The following is a 17,611-nucleotide window of genomic DNA, read 5'->3' on the forward strand; positions in this document are numbered from 1 at the left end:
GTTTACTCAGGTAATAGTTTATCTTTCTCAGGTATCTTATGGGGGTGAAGACTAAATTAGTTATAGTTTTACAGTTTTCATTGCTACCAAATTCAGTAAAGACTCTCACAAAAGAGATGTAAAGTTTATAAAGATCGAGAGACATCAAAGCTTTAGTTGTTTAATCTAAGAAAATGTTTTAAGGTCAAAAAGGATATTTTTAAGACTGGTAATACAAGTTATGATTGAAAGTGGTTTCAGTATAAAACTTTACTCATTAAAATGGGATAGATAATAGCATACTTTCTCTGAATTTGGCAAATATGAATAAATTGGACATTGTGAATGAAATTTTTATTTAATAATTGTTTTTATTGTATATAGTTTACCTGTGTTAGAGTTAACACCTTTCTTTTTTATTTAGACAAAAGGGGGAAATGTAGGATAATCTTTTTGTCTACTGCAAAGCTGCATCTCTGCCAAGGCACCTTCTGACTGGTTTAATACAGAGATGAACAGCCAATAGCTAGGCAGGAGAAAATAGGTGTGACTTCTGGAGAGATAGAGGAACTCTGAGAAGAATCTGAGGTGTTTGGGATTTTCCAACTAGATACAGAGAAATAGGACACATGATACTGAGCAGAGGTAATGAGCCACAAGGCAGAATGTTGATAAATATAACAGATTATTTACCAAGTTGTAAATAAGTTTTCAGAGCTTGTTGGGAAAAGCCTAAGCTAGAGCCAAGATTTCAAACTCAATAAGTCTCAGTGTCATTATTTGGAAGCTGGCAATCCAAGGAAAGTCCTACAATTCATTTATTCCCCATTTCTACATCAAGGGATTCAAACAACCTTGATTCAGAAATACTGGAAACTGAGTTTTACGGCACTCTACTGAACTGGTATATTTTTTTTGTCAGGAATCCATTTAATACAAACATGGCTGTCTTATGAAGATGGGCATTCTCAGTGAAAGAGTAGAGCTGGGCATGCATTCCACATAGCGCCTATTCCACCTGCTCAAAATAAGTACCCATGGGAGATGGAGAGGTGCGTCAGAAGTGAAGAGCGCCCTCAACTCTTCCAGAGGCCCTGGGTTCGATTCCTAGCTCCCATATAAGACAGCTTACAAACCCCTGTAACTCTAATCCAACAGATCTGACACCATCTTCTGGCTTCTGCGGGTACTCCCTTGAATGTGGCACACACATGCATAGACACACAGATAAATACAAAGAAGTCTTAAAAAAAATTATACAAGTTCATAGCAGCCCCAGAAAGAAAGAAGAACTTTAAGGTGACGAGACTCAGGACGCTTTTAACAGCAACAAAACAACCTTGGAAGGGGGCGTATTCTAAGGATATAGAAAGCGGAATGTGAGTCATAGTAAGCCTTTTTAAGAAATAACGTAGGGAAATGACGCCGTGGGAAGTATAGCTCCAAGTGTGACACACACAGCCTTTAGGGTCTCGCCTGATTCATGCCTACTTGGCAATGAGGATACCGAAAGATCCATATATAGATATGACAGCATTTCTTTCCCTAAGACAACTAAGAATAGCCAGATGGACCAATCCCTGCAGCAGCTCACAAGCTAGTGTGTTGTGATTCTGCGTCTTAGAAGGTCATTGGATGGAAGCCCAGGAAGAGCCAGGATTCACCCTGACTATCTTGTGTTCTTGGGTCATGCTCTTCTATTTCTCTGCGCAGATGTATTTATGACTGACTGCCTCCCACTGGATCATCATAAATGGAGCTCAAAGATACAGCTAATCTACTTCCTGCCTAACATGCTGGACTAGCCACACAGCTGGCTCCAGGATGTCAGTGTTTTCTTTTTTTTCCTCAGGAGAATAGGGTCGACTGGGACTTGCAGTTTACAGCACTTTTCAACACAGAGGGAAAGATTGCACCACATCACTAGCCTGGGCATCCTGTTCTCCATCTTTCTAAGGAGGAAGGATCTAAGCTAGGGCAGCTGTATATCCAAAGAGCAAGCTAGGCGTATTGCTTTCTCCTAAGCCCTACCTGGCTCGGCCATTTTCCCAAGTTCATAGTGACTGCCTTAGCTAGTTAGATAAGAGGAATTCTAAAAGGCTTGAGACAGGAAAATATGAGCACCATTTCCTGAAGGGGAGATGCATCTGATGAGGCCAGCACTTCTGGAAGCAGCAGTCGGCTAGTTTGGGATCTTTGACATTGCTTCTTCATCGATTTAGAAACTGAGACAACATCCTCTCTAAAATCGGCCTCTGAACAGACAGCCAAAGATTAAGCCACAAATGCATGCAGTCAATTCATCTTCCAGACAAGGAGCATAGACAAACCTCTTCATCCTGCTGGTATGCCAATCCCTCTCAAGATTGTTTCTGACCAGTGTCTTCCTGATATTCCATGTGTGTGACCATTTTAGGACCAGCTTCCCAGTGAAGGAAGTGAAACATCCTGGTCCATGAAAACGCAGGTTGGCAGAGAGGAAGGCTCTATTTTCCTCCACAGCCTTGCTACTCGAAGCTTCCGAGTTTAATCCTAGTACGTGACCTTGGCTCTGCTTCTGGATCTCGGTTTCATTTCTCTTAGGTAAAACACATGCACAGTGCACACTTGACATTGGCATAGAATGAGACAGAAATCTTACACTCAAGAGGGTGAGACTGAATGAAACTGTCCCTGAGGTACAGTTCCAAGAATGAGAGGTTGAAGATGTTCAGGGGCAGAAATCTGGGCATAAAAATTTTGTCCTAAGAATTTTGATGAATTCCGTAAAACCTTAAAAACATACTTTATTTTTTTTAAAATTAAAATAGAGATGCATCATTTAGCCCCTTCCCTTTTCCCCTCTAATCATTCCTATGCCCCCTACTCCCTCTCCAATTAATGGTTATGATCTTTTTCTTTAGTTGTGATATATGTGTGTATTATATTATTAGCTATGTAATATATGAAATAATATATAAATATGAGCTGTGGGTCTATTTATTGTTGCTTGCACATACATGATTTCAGAACTGACAGTTTGGTATTGAATAACCAGTTAAGGGGCTTATCCCTGGGGAAGACTAATTCTCCCTCAGCATTCCTTAGTATCCTGTAGTTCTTTGTCTAGAGATGGGGTCCAATGACGTGTCCCCCTTCCACACTAGCTTGTCTTTTCTTTGTTCAGATCTTGTTTAGGCAGCCACTTTTGGTGTGGGACAATTGTCTATATTCTGTCAATTATGTTTTAAATAAATGCTGATTGGCCAGAAGCCAGGCAGGAAGTATAGGCAGGACAACCAGACAGGAAGTAGAAGCAGGTCAATGAGAACAGGAGAATTCTGGGAAAGAGGAAGCCCATTCCTCCCCAGTCCTGTCCCAATCACAGAAGAAGGAAGATGTGATTGCCCCGATGAAAAAGGTACCGAGCCAAGTGGCTAACATAGATAAAAATAATGGGTTAATATAAGTTATAAGAATTAATAAGAAGTCTGAACTAATGGGCCAATCAGTTTATCATTAATATACACCTCTATGTGATTTCTTTGAGGTTAAACGGCTGTGGGACCTGCTGGGAAAACAGAAAGCAGGCAGGGCAGAAACCCAGACAACACACTTAGTTGAAGTATAATGGAAGCTTCCCTGGCATTTCTAGGAGAAAAACAATCTCATAGCAGATGCCCTGTGTTAGGGGCTGTGGACCCCCAGACCCTGAATTTCCTGTGACCCCTTGCCTGCCTGAGTAAGCATGCTTGCAGCTGCTCTGAGCAAACGACTTGTTTTCCTGTGTTTGCAGCTGCTCTGAGCCAGAGACAGGGGAGTGGTTTCTGGTAGGCTTGCTGCTGAGCGTTGGGGCGAGGCCATTGGTCAGGGAGATCCTATATAAACTGCCCTGTAACACAATAAAGTGGGCATTCTTTATTCAAGGGGGCATTCTTGTTCCAAGAATGACCAATGTCTCTGTGTGTCTTTGTGTGTGTAAATCTCCAGCCCCCTGCCTGAGGCTCACGAATGCAAATGCCTTGAAGTGCAGAAGCCACACTACAGGCAGAGTACCGCAGTACATGTAGAAGGACGGACAGTACAGCCCTGGTCCTCTGTTTCTTACGTCTTTCTGCCCCTCTTTTTCCATGTTCCCTGAGCCCTACCAGCAGGATCCATTATAGATTTACCAGCTGGGGGCAGGCACCCCCTCGTCAGTTGATCTCTGCATTTTGACCAGTTGTTCTCTGCGACAGTCTCCATCAGTTGCAAAGAGAAGCGAAGACTTTCTCTCTTTGAAGAGAGGCGAGACTTGTGGGTATGAGGATGAATACTCAGAATGCAGATAGTCATTATGATGGTTTAGCAATGTAGCAGTAGAACGTTCTCTAAATCCAGAACCTCACTAGTCTCCAGTAGTTGGCTAGGTTTCTAGTACCAGGCATGATTTCCCTCCTGTTGAGCGGGCCTCAAGTCCGCTTAGACAGCCGTTGGTAACTGCTAAGATATGACAGCCACGACTGCATCCTTAGGGCTATCTTACCATGCTGGTTACGGTTGTGGTTCACAGGCATCACAGCCAGGTAGGGCTTTTTAATGTCATTCATTCACTCAAACACTAGAGAAAGAAAACTGTTAGTTTCCTTTGCAAAGAGGTCCTTAGGCATTTCTTTGGAATTATGGTGAAACGTTTATACTTTTCCGACTGTTGTGTAACAATCATCATTCTCTTTTACAATGTTTTAATTGTCTTGAATGAAACCCACATTCATTTCGTTAGTCATATCCCATCCTCCTCTCTCCTAACTGCTAACCACCAATCTGCTTTCAGTCTCTGCAGCTTTACCCATAAATACTTTGTACAAATGGACTCATACACTATGTGACCTCTTACATCTGGCTTCTTGCAATGACAATGTTTTAAGCTCCCATGTCACGGTGTACATCAGCTGTGTCATTGCTTCGTGGCGGAATCCCACCCCACGGCACAGAATTACCTCTGTCTGCTCATCCATCCATCACTGATGGACACTTGAGCTATTTCACTTTTCGGCAGTTGTCATTTGTATGTGCGTTTTCTTTAAACACCACTTCCCAGTTCTTGGGGGTCTACACCCAGAAGTGGAATTCCTGGGCCCTACAGTCGTTCTATGTTTAACCCACTGAGGAGTTGCCCAAATGCTTTCCCATAATAGCTGTGGCGTTTACACTCCCAGCTAACCACAACGCAAAGGTTCCAATTTCCCTGCATCCTTGCCTTCGCTTGTTGCTCTCTGGCCTTCAGCCTCTAATTATAGACGTCCCAGTGAATGTGAAGAGGTGTCTTATTGTGGTTTTAACTCACATTTCCCCAATGGCTAAGTTCTTGCCTTGTTGAGGTCATAGAAGACTAGTTTCATAATGCGGATTATATTTTAGAGAGCTAACACTCTCAGGGCTGAAAACACAGTAGAACGGTCATTCTTCAGCTTCCTAATGCTGCGGCCCTTTCATACAGCTCCTCACGCTGTGGTGACCCCCAACCATAAATTTTCATTGCTACTTCACAACTGTAATTTTGTTACTGTTATGAATTATAATGTAAAATATCTGTGTTTTCTGATGGTCTTAGGTGACCCCCTGAAAAAGGGTCAGTCAACCTCCAAAGGGGTCATCACCCACAGATTGAGAACTGTTGCAGTAAATAGAAGCTTGCTCATTACCCACGGACAGTTTTTCTGCAGACGGGATGAGCTTTGTATATCAGCTCAGTGCTCAAAACAGTTACATTTGGCTTGGAGTCAGAAGACCAATGGACGTGAATACATCCTAAAGGCTAAGACAATATGCTGGCAAGCTAGTGAATTTACAGCCCAACACAAGCCTCTCTAATCCATTGCACTAAATGGCAGCTGAAGGTCAGTCACTGCTAACACAGACGTCAGCCACTGTTCTCATGCTTAATAACATGCATCTTGGCGGAAACCTCTCAAGGAAGATGGGGACCCACGTCTTAAGAGGTTTTTGTTGTAGTAATGTAAGCAAAGCACTCTGATGAGAAGACCGCTGCTGTAATGGAAGGCCGATAGGCTCTTGGTAATAGTCTTTCAGAGGAGCATCTACTGTGTAGGACCCTGCCCGGGGTAAGTTATTAGTAGTCAGGAACGCACAGTTTGCAGACATTCTATCATTCTTAATAACAGTAGTCTTCTTGGCAGCAAGCTGATTTTGTCTAGGTTCATGCCTGAGTTCCATCACTTGCTAGTCTCTATGAATACCACTTTCATTATCTATAAATATGGAAATTAGCATTCCCATCTCTTAGGGTTGTTTTCAGGATGTGTAACAATAACCCATTGAACTTCCTACACTGCCAGATGCACGGACAAAAGACAGCCCATGTGTTACCTTTGCCTCCCCTCAAAACAAGAATTGGCAGATAGTCTTTACTTTGTAGCTGGGGAAAGGGAGGGACCAGTCCCACAGAGGTCACCAATTTTGAGGGTGCCTTCCTAGCTGACAGCCATTTCCAGTTCCCTGATGATTATGTGCTGGCTCAAAGTGGTGAGCCCATAGCAGTGACCTCAGAGCCCTTCAGGCCACTTTGGATTGAACACAGAGATAGAAACGGGACCAAAGTAGGCCAGTCCCATTCCTGTCTGAGGGTTTGGGAATGAGGTCATAAGACAGATGGTTCAAACTATTTGTAGCTAGTACTATGGCACATGGCTTAGGAACGCTGCCGGTGTTCTAGCTCCATGGTGGGATGGGTGGAAGTACATTCTCAGAAAGAGCAGAGAGGAGCAGACAAGCAGCAGGGAGTATCGATGTCAGTGGAGGAAAGTCCAGCAGCCTCCCCGCTTCTGGTGTTGGCCCTTCCCGAGTGAGCCCTGGGCTCTCTTTCATTTGGAGGTGCAGCCACTTGCTTAGTTATAACTAAAGCCTTCAGGTGGCTTTTCTGATTTGCTGGGCAAGATTTTTCAGAGTTCACAGACTTAACTGGGAAAGCTTGATTTAATGTCCCATTTGAGACCTCCTCCCATCTGATGGCAGAAAAGTGTATCCTATCCAGGTAAGAAAGTGTATCAGCTCCAGATAAACTCAGATATTTCCATTTGCCTAGACACTTTCGGGTTCACCCAAATTCAGGATATTCTCATAGGTGACCTTCTCTTCAGGATGTCACCACATGACTTCTTGGGTGTACTGGTATAAAAGAATTAGTATAGGATCATACTATTGTTTATAATACAAATCTTAAGAATCTCACTTAGACTTGGCATGTTGCAATTCCAGAACTTGAGATATGAACACAAGATGATCAGGAGTTTAAGAGCATCCTCAGCCACATTCCAAGCTCAAGTCCAGCTCTGAGAATAAGGTCTGTCTCAAATAATGGTAATAATAACAATAAATAATAATTGTTATAAAGAATCTCCCTTGGAAATAAATTTGAATGGAATCGACTTGCATCATCATCATTGTCATTGTCATCATTATTATCAAGAACCTGACTCAGAGTTCAAATATTTTGTTGAACCATTTCAGTGTGCCGATAGATGAGGAAGGCCATCAGGTGACTTCTAGGGTGTGCATATATGCTATTCACCAGGCTGTATGAGTTTGAGTTGATTGCTTGATTGCTCGGATCTGAGAATCTACCTCCCAGGAATCCTTTCCATTTTGCAAGCCTACCACCCTGCCATGATTTCAGAATCTTCTCCTCCCAGATACTCAGTTTGCATTCCTTGGTAATTCTGTCACCTGGAGGAGACAAAAGGCTGAGCCAATGCTAGACTGGCATCTGCAACAGCAGCTAAAACATGGCACCCATTCTCTTGAAGCCAGACCACTTCTAGAGGAGGAAAGAGAAGTGCCATTCCATCTAACAAGCTTGTCACTTGTCACTGAGTTATCCTTATGTTTTGGCCTAGCGGGAAGCTTGTCGATCCCTTCTAGTCTCTCCCAGCATGTGATGTAGGTCGTTGTAGGCCCACTTCAGACAACCTGGCCTTGCTGAGCAGTATCCATCAAGAAAGGCAGAATGGGGGATATATACGTGTGGAAGATGTTTTAGCACACAGGCAACTAGAAATAATAGTTGAGTTTCTCAGAATAATCAATGAAAACCATGGTCTTTAAATTACATCTTTCAAATATATGATGTCTAACAGGGCTATAGAACTAAACTGAAATTACAGGGATATTAGCTTGGGTATTTCTTTTTTAAATATCTAAGTGGTGGGTACAGAATAGTATATTTGCAGAATAGCCAAATACATGCTTGAAGCCTCCCATTTATCTTTCCTCCTGTCTGTCTGTCTGTCTGTCTGCCTTGTGTGTTTGTGAGGGGTGTGCACAAAAGTACACATGCAGAGGTCAGAGAACGACTTGGAGAGTTGGTTTTCTTCTCCCACTACAGGGAATGAAGCTTAGGTGGTCAAGCTATATAGCAAACACCTTTGCCTAATCTTTAGGTATCTCAGTGGCCTCCATTCAACCACAGAAGTTTTTCTTTCATTATAATGAAAATTTAATTTTATAATAAACACACAATATTAAGTAAAAATGACACATGTAAGTACTTGCATACTTACAAACCCAGTTATGCCATACATACATAAAATAAAAATAAGGAAACATAAAGCCACTTCCAGTACTATTTTTTCACTTCATTCCAATACTTTTATGAATGTTCTTGACTTTTCACTACTGCAATAACAATGAAGTTTTTTTTAAAAGAGTAGAATGGGACTTCTAATTTTCATAAAAGTAAGGAAGAATAATTTGATAATTCTCCTTTGCTGTACTGTCTAAGAAAGTTGCACAAAAATCTATCAAAAATATTTTAATACTTGGACGAACTGACATGATAACAAAAAAGGCCCAGGTGTGTGCCTAACAGAGAGGGAAAACCAGCAGAGAGGATGGGAAATGTTCCTACAGCTGGGGTTGGTTAAAAGCTACCATGGTTTCTAAAGGGCTGCACCCACAATGAAATCTCAGAAAGCTACCATTACCACAGGCAGACAGAAAAGAATTTGTATGCTCTTAGTGGAGAAAAATGATCGTGTGAAAAACAAAATCTTTCTGGTTGGTTTTCTCCCTGAATGTAGATTCAAGCTTTCAGGTAGTCCAGGACAAGATGAGAGCTCCCTAGATGATTAGGGACCAAAGAAGTGGTCTAGAAATCAAGACAATCAGTGCTCCATTACATGATAAGTGACCAAAGCAGTGATCTAGGAACTAAGTCTGATCTAGTTCCCCAAGATAAGTCATCAAAGAAGCAGTCCAGGAACCAAGACAATTAGTGCCCCATTAAATGATCAGTGACCATAGAAGTGGTGCAGAGATTTTTCTGTGGAGAGTGAAAAAGAGCTCTTGAGGGAGTCATCTACAGTGCAGGCCACAGGACAGGCTCATTGGACACGTTTGCTGAAGATGAGCTCACAGACAAAAACTATGACATGCAGGAGGATTCCTTCTGAAGAGTCAAGAGACACACAGGCCAGTGCTAGAAGATCCTGAGGATTTCACACCATAAAATGATGATGTAAAAGGGACTGTCAAGCAATCTTGTTTCAAATAATCAAACCCTAGAATATCTAATTAAAACACTAGTAAAAAACCAAAATGGATGACAGTTGCTTTCACATGGTAGCTATGGGAATAGAATCCAGAGCGCAGCTGCAGTGTTTGGAAGTCAACACTACCATCTACTGCCCAGGCAGCTTTGGGAGACTCTAATATTGCCCACAGTGATGGGCTGTGACGATTAAATGCCTCCCCCCTTCACTGCTTAGAACATTGCAAGTATGCTGGGAATATGCTATTGCAAATATGCTGGGTGATCGCTATACTTTGATTGCTAAATATCTCCAAAGGCCTGTGTGTTAAAAGTTTGGTCCTCAGAGCTGTGCTGTTGAGAGGTTCTGGAACCATGAAGAGGAAGGGCTATGTGGGAGGTCTTTAGGTCACTGGAACTATGCCTTTGAAAGAGATTGTGGACCTCAATCTCCCTCTTTACTTTTCTTTCTGGACAGATGAAGAGTTTTACCACTCTATTTCCACCGTGCTAGCCTTCCTTAGCAACGGCTAAACCCAACAAGGCCAATTAAACATGAACTGAAACCTCCTGAGAGTTAAAATATTTATCTTTAAAAGTTAATTGTTTTAGATATTTTAGTACAGTTATAGAAAGTTTACCAGCACCTCTGTTATTATTATCAAAAAAATGGGTAGGGGAGATTTTGGAAAGTAGCAGAATGTCTAGAAATAACACTAGAGTCACTGAATTTATTTATCTATTTATACTGGAAATCAAACCCAGAGCCTCACACATGCTGGGTAAGGGTTCTGCCACTGAACCACACCCCAAAATATTGAAATTAAAAGTGAACTGATGAAAAAGAAATTGAAGAGTGAATAAATAAATTAGAAGGACTACTTGAAGAAATTACAATAACTATAGCAAGAGGGTAAAAACATGAAAAATGTAAAAAGAGTTTAAGAGACACCGAGAATAAGATGGTTCAGTATGTACAGAGGAGGGAGTCAAAGAAAGCAGCAGGGAGAAACGTGGGGATGGCAGAGAGCCATGATGAGAATTCCAGGACCAAAGGAAGAAAAGTAGGCTCAGCAGAAAGGCACAGACTCAAACTAGGCAAGACTTGAAATACCTCTATCCTAGACACTGTGTGGGAGAATCACAGAACACACCCGAAAGAGGTTGAAAGCATGACCAGAGATGAAAGACTGCCAACTAATACAACAGACCAAGTTACTACGGCTGGTCACTCACTAGTTACAGTCAAAGGAGACAATGGAAATATATTTTCAAAATGTAGAAGGAAAATAAGTTACAATTTAGAATTTTGTAACTAGCCGAACCAATCAAAAGCGAGGCAGAAAAAGAGATTTTACTTTTAAGGTAAAGTCTAATGGAATCTATCGTTCATAAACTCTCACAGAAAATATCACCATGGGTAAACTCCAGGGAGGACGAAATCATCATCAGAGGGAAATGGAAGAGAGAAATAACGATCACCAGAGACAAACAGGCAGGCAAACCTGACCCACCACGGGCTGGTGTTGATACAATGGGTGGAAACAGTGACTAACCCAACCTAAAACCAAGGCAGAATGATGCAGGACAACTGTCTATATTCTGTCAATTTATGTTTTAAACAAATGCTGTTTGGCCAGTAGCCAGGCAGGAAGTATAGGCAGGACAACCAGATAGGAAGTAGAGGTGGGTCAATGAGAACAGGAGAATTCTGGAAAGAGGGAAGCTCCCTCTACAGTCCTTTCCAGACGCACAGAGGATGTGACTATGCCGCTGAAAAAGGTACTGAGGCATGTGGCTAACACAGATAAGAATAATGGGCTAATGTAAGTTATAAGAGTTAATAAGAAGCCTGAGCTAATGGGTCAATCAGTTTATACTTAATGTAGACCTCTGTGTGATTTCTTTGGGACTTAATGACTGTGAGAACCGGGCAGGACAGAAACCCCAACAACAGAGGAATACAGGGTTAGGAAAAGCAAAGACAATTGAGGGGTATTGAAGTATCCTAAAGCCACATAGCCTTCGGGGAGAAAGACAGAGATAATGATGAACTTCCAACTGTTGTGTTGCTAAAAGGATAACACTGAAAGAAAAGAAATGCAGTCTCACCAAAGATAAAAGGGAAAATAAACCTCAACCCAATGCAGAACATGGAAGGACAAAAGAAGTGAGTGAGACAAGATAAAAAAGTAGGCTTTCTCTGGCATTATAAGTGAACTAAGCTACATGGGTAACTCATACGTACAGACATGCATGTACATACATGTATATACGTGTATACTTATTACACCTACAAACATAAAAAATAGACTTTAGATATGAAACACAAAAACCCAACAATAGCCTGTCTATAATGGGCACATTCAAAACCCAGCAGTCTGTAATGACTGAAGAATAAAATCACACAGTAATCACTCCAAGTTAGGAACCCACAGGGCACTGCTTAGTGGCCACAACAAAAGCCAGAAAAGAGTGAAATTATGTTGGTATTAGATAAAAGAGACTTTTTAAAACTTATGGATAAAAACAGCTTGTATCAAAGAGAACTCTTGAGGAGTGAGCATATTTAGCCCTAAAGGCAGCAACACCGCCCATTAAAGGTTGAGGCATATGGCTATGGTAACCCTGGAGACATCGGTGGCTTTCATGTCATATGTTAGGAAATGAAATCCGGAAAGATGTCGAGAATAATGTTCATTTTATAATTTGAGGACAAGTATATAAATCCAAGAATTTAGAACCTAGGAAATAACAAAAACAAGGATGTGAATCGATGAAAGGGAAAACAGAAAAAATGATGAATGACGTCATATACTTAAAGCAGTAATAAGAAAATGAGCAAGATGACACAGACTACACAGCAGACTGGAAAAAGAGCCATGCTGGGGGACTTTAACCTTCTCCTTTCAAAACTGACCAGAGTTGCAGAGACTAAGCTAGTATAACATGGAAACCGTAATATTAAGGATCAAAGGATCAAACATACTGAGGAATTCAAGGGGGAAAGAGGACTCTTCTTTGCAAATGGCATCTAAAAACTCTCAAATGGCTGAGAAACACTTAAAGAGATTTTCAACATCCTTAGCCATCAGGAAAATGCAAACCAAAATGACTCCGAGATTCCATCTTATACTCGTCAGAATGGCTAAGATCAAAATGCAAACGACATCTCTTGCTAGAGAGGATGTAGAGCAAGGGGAACACTCCTCCATTTTGTTAGTGGGAGATAGTGTGGGATGCCCTTCTCTGTGCTTTGAAGCTGTTTTATTACCATTGGTTAATAAAGAAGGTGCTTTGGCCCATAGCAGAACAGAATTTTGGTGGGAAAGCCAAATGAAGATACAGGGGAAAAGAAGGCAGAGTCTGGAAGATGCCAGCAGCTACCAGAGAAGCAAGATGTGAGGCAAAAAGCCACATGCCTCATGGTAAAATACAGAATAGAAATGGGTTAATTTAAGCTGTAAGAGCTAGTTAATAATAAGCCTGAGCTAATAGGGCAAACAGTTTGTAGTTAGTATTAAGCCTCAGAGTGATTATCTAGGAACTGGAGCGCAAATGTGTACAGCTACTTTGGAAGTTGGTGTGGTGGTTTCTCAGAAAACTGGGAACCAGCCTACCACAAGACCCAGTTCTACTGCTCTTGGACATATACCCAAAGGATGCTCATCAAATCACAAGGACACTTGCTCAACTATGTTCATGGCAACTTTATTTGTAATATGCAGAACCTGGAAACAACCTATATGTCCTTCAACCAAGGAATAGAAAAAGAAAATGTGGTACATTTACACAATGGAGTACTACTCAGCTGTTAAAAACAAGGACACCAGGAAATTTGAAGGCAAATGGATGAAACTAGAAAAAAATCATCCTGAGTGAGATAAAGCAGAGCAAGAAAGACAAACATGGTATAAACTCACTCATAAGTGGATATTAACTGTAAAATAAAGGCTAACCACGCTACAATCCACAACCCCAGAGAGACTAGGTAACAAGGAGGGTTCACTGAGGGGATGTACAGATCTCCCTGGGAAGGGGAAATAGAAGAGATTTAGTGAATGGACTGAGCGGGTCCGCTCAGGTCAGGATGGGGACGAGAGTGATCAGTTTTGGGGGTGGGAGTAATACTGAAAGAGACTGCTGGAAAGGGGGCTCATTTTGGAGTCAGCCTGGCCCAAGGAAATCTCCTAGGAATCTATAAGGAAGACCCCCAGCTTAGAATCCTAGCAATAGTAGATACATAACCCAATTTGGCCATCTCCTGTGATCAGATTGTGCCTATCCCAGTTGTTATCAGAGAGGCTTCATCCAGCAGCTGACAGAAACAGATTCAGACCCACAGACAAACCTTAGGCTGAGTTGGGTGGACTCCTGCAGAAGAGGAGGAGGAAGGATTGTAGGAATCAGAGGGGTCAAAGGCACCATAAGAAAACCCACAGAATCAACTAACCTGGACACACAGGGACTCACAGAGACTGAATCGACAACCAGGGAGCCTGCATGGGACTGACCTAGGCCCTCTGCCTGTGTGTTATAGTTGTTCCTCTTATGGGACTCCTAGCAGTGGGAACGGGGCTGTCTCTGACTCTTTTACAGGCCTCTGGGACCCTATTTCTCGTACTGGTTCACCTTGCTCAGCCTTAATACATGGGGAGGAGGTTAGTCTTATTGCAGCCTGATAGGCCATGTCTTGTTGACACTCGTGGGAGACCTGCTCTTTCCTAAACAGAAACAGAGGAGGAGTGGATTGGGGGGTAGCAACAGACGGGGTAGGAGAGGCTGGGAGGAGAGGAGGGAGGAGAAACTGCGGCCAGGATGAAAAATTAATAAATATGTAAATAAATTTATTTTTAAAACCTGTAGAAGAAAAAATATGGGGAAAAATTCATGATCTTTGATAAAACAATAACCTCTGAGCTTGGGCAGCAGTGGCACACGCCTTTAACCCCAGCACTTTGGAGGCAGCAGCAGGTGGATCTCTGTGAGTTAGAGGACAGCCGGAACTGTTTCACAGAGAAACCCTGTGTTGAAAAAAGAAAAAAAAAGACTTTTTTAAACACAATACAAACACACAAGGAAAAACACAGAAATGTCATCAAATTAAAATGTGCTTCAAATAACACCATAAAAAATAAAAAAGATAAAACTATTGACTGAGAAAATGTTGAAAACTATGGATCTGAAAGGGGACTTACAGTCAAAATATATTTGTGAATTCTTGCAAGTCAAAAAAACAAAAACAAAAACAAGAAAGCGACTCAAAAGTTGGGCAAAGATTTGAATAGAACGTTCTCTAAGGAAGATGCACAAAGAGCTAACAAGCAAAAAGAGATGTTCAAATCCATAAGTCACTAGAGAAAAACAAGTCAAAAATCACAGTTGGATGCCACTCTATGCACACTAGATTGTCTATAATTAGAAACAAAACAAAAATCCATAGTAAAAAGTGTTGATAAAGGTATGGGTGAGCAAGAAGCATGAGGCATTGCCAATGGCTCTGAAACGATGTTACCACATCAGAAGGAGGTGGGAAATTCCTGAAATGTTAAACATTAATTTACCATATATGACCTAGAAATTCTGTGTTTAGCATACACAACAGAAATCAAAGTATACATCCACACAAAACTGGAACACAAATGTCCATAGCAGCATTATTAATAATCAAAAATGGAAACAGTCCAAAAACTCATTAATTGGGAATAGGTAAACAAAATTGTATCCATATAAGGGAATAACACACAGCAACATAAAGGAATAAAATAGATCTAAATTACAACATGAATGAACCTGAAAAACTTGCTCTCTGAAAAACATCAGTCATAAAACACCACATTTGCACATCTGCATTTATATAAAAGACCTCAAGTGTCTATGGCCAGAGAGGGAAGAATGGGTAAGGGCTGGGTATCAATTACTGTTCTTGCTCTTGGGACAAAGCACCCGACCAGAAGCAACTTAAGAAGCAAGGGTTTATTTTGCTCCCCAGTTTAAAGGCAATGGTTCATCATGTTCGCGAAGGCAAATGCATGCGAACCCAGAGCATGAGATGATCACAGCTGGAGGACAAGTGCTCGCATGCCTGTGTGCATGCCTGTATGCATGGAGACATTCCTCGAGTTGCGCTGGCCAGGCACAACAGCTGCTTAGTGGGTGTGGGGATTCCTTTAAGGTTAACGAAGACAGTCTGAAGTTACTGTATCGTAAGGGCTGCACGACTTTGTGAGTGTGAGAAAAACCCCGGAATCACACAGAACGTTGAGAAGTCCATAAACAAAGTGCACCCTGGCTAAAGCCTGCTTGCTCATGTTCTCACTCGCCGTCACTGACTGGCGGGTTTGATTAGTCCTGCCTCTGCTGAGCTACAGCATCACTGCAGGGTGATTTCACTCAGGCAGGGAAAGGCTTGACATTATGTTTCCCCGCTCACAGCAGCAGAGAAAGCAAGCTTCTTGCTCCGCTGACTTAGGTAGAGTCCAGGTGGAAACCCTGTGCGGCCGAGTCCCGACAGCTCCCTGCACAAGGCTGGCTCCAGATGGCTTCTCCAGACTTTGCATTTGTTCAGCTGGACCGGGAAACTGTATCACTGTGAGTTCAGTTTTCCTCCTGAGACCCAAAAGAATCTTACAACACTCCTGAGTTCCATAAATTGTGCTGTTTGGATAACTAATATCTCCCTGTGGGTAAAGGAATAGCAACTTGAAAGAAACTTGGTGAGGAGAGGAAGTGATTGGGGTTAACGTGATAATTTTTCTGTCACTACGACACAATGCCTGAGATAAAAGGAGAGACTAGGTTCATGGTTTCAAGAGGTTCCTATCTGTGGTCACTTGGCCTACAGAACACAGTGGCAGGGAACAATGCTGCTCACTTCCTGGTGACCAGGAAGAGGGTGGGGGAGGAACAGCCCCCAGTGACCTGACTTCCTCCACCCAAGCCCTATCTCCCCCATAGCATGTGAAGCCTGTGACCAAACCTCCAAGACAGGCTATGCAGGATATTTAAGATGTGACTGATACTATCAAGCCAGTGTCATTATGAGGAACAGGGGACCCCACACATACCTTTATTTTAGAGCAATGGCGCCCATCCTTTTTTCTCCCTTGCATTCAGGGGATGGACCTAGGAGCCTTGTGCATGTCATGAGCTGTACCCCAGTCCTTCCCCAGTTGTACCAGGCTTTTATTTTGGACCACCAACCAACTCCAAAGCATACCACGAAGATTTACTATTAATTTTGAATGCTTGGCCTAACTTAGGCATGTTTCTGGCTAACTTAACCTGTTTCTCTTTATCTACCGTTTGCCTTGGGGCTCATTACCTTTCTTCTGTATACTTTACTTTGATTGCTTCTCTCGTCTGGCTGGTGGCTGCCTGACTTCTGGCCCCAGGTGAGTCCCTTATTCTGTCCTCCTTCTCTTATTCTTCCATTTATTTTTTGAGCTTTGTGTTCTCCTATTTATTCCCTTTGCCCACCCAGCCCCACCTATCCTTTCTCTGCCTAGCAACTGGTCGTTCAGTTCTTTATTAGACCAATCAGGTGCCTTAGGCAGGCATGGTGAAACAAGCCCAACACATCTTTATGTAATGAAACACATCCTTACATTGTTAAACAAATGCAGCATAAACAAAAGGAACACATCTTTACACAGCTAAAGTCATGGCCATGTTCTGCAGCGTAAACAAATCTTACACATCTTTGCCTAGTTAGAATTCCATAAGACATCATGGTTTTCAAACAAAAACTAGCAACACAGAAAGTAAAAAACAGACAGACAAAAACAAAACTAAAAAAAAACAAAAACAAAAACAAAAAACAGAACCATAAAACCCAAACCAAACTACCGTCTTGATTTCACAGGGATGTTGTTTCTAACTTGTCTCTACCCAGACATGGAGAGGTGGAGAGTGTTTTTGTAAACATAGTCATATTTTAAATTTCTCATGTTGACTTCTAATCACATTTGTCTTTAAAGAGAAAGGATCCAGCCAACTTGCAAGCAAATATTTAAAAAAGAGAAACTGAACTGAAGCAATTACTAAACTCTAAATATCCCTGTGAGACAGGGGTTATCCCTCTGTAGCGATTAGGGCCCTGATAGATTATAAACTAGTCATGTAGAA

The sequence above is a fragment of the Myodes glareolus genome, chromosome 6 (assembly GCF_982192425.1).
Source record: "Myodes glareolus chromosome 6, mMyoGla1.1, whole genome shotgun sequence".
NCBI lineage: Eukaryota > Metazoa > Chordata > Mammalia > Rodentia > Cricetidae > Myodes > Myodes glareolus.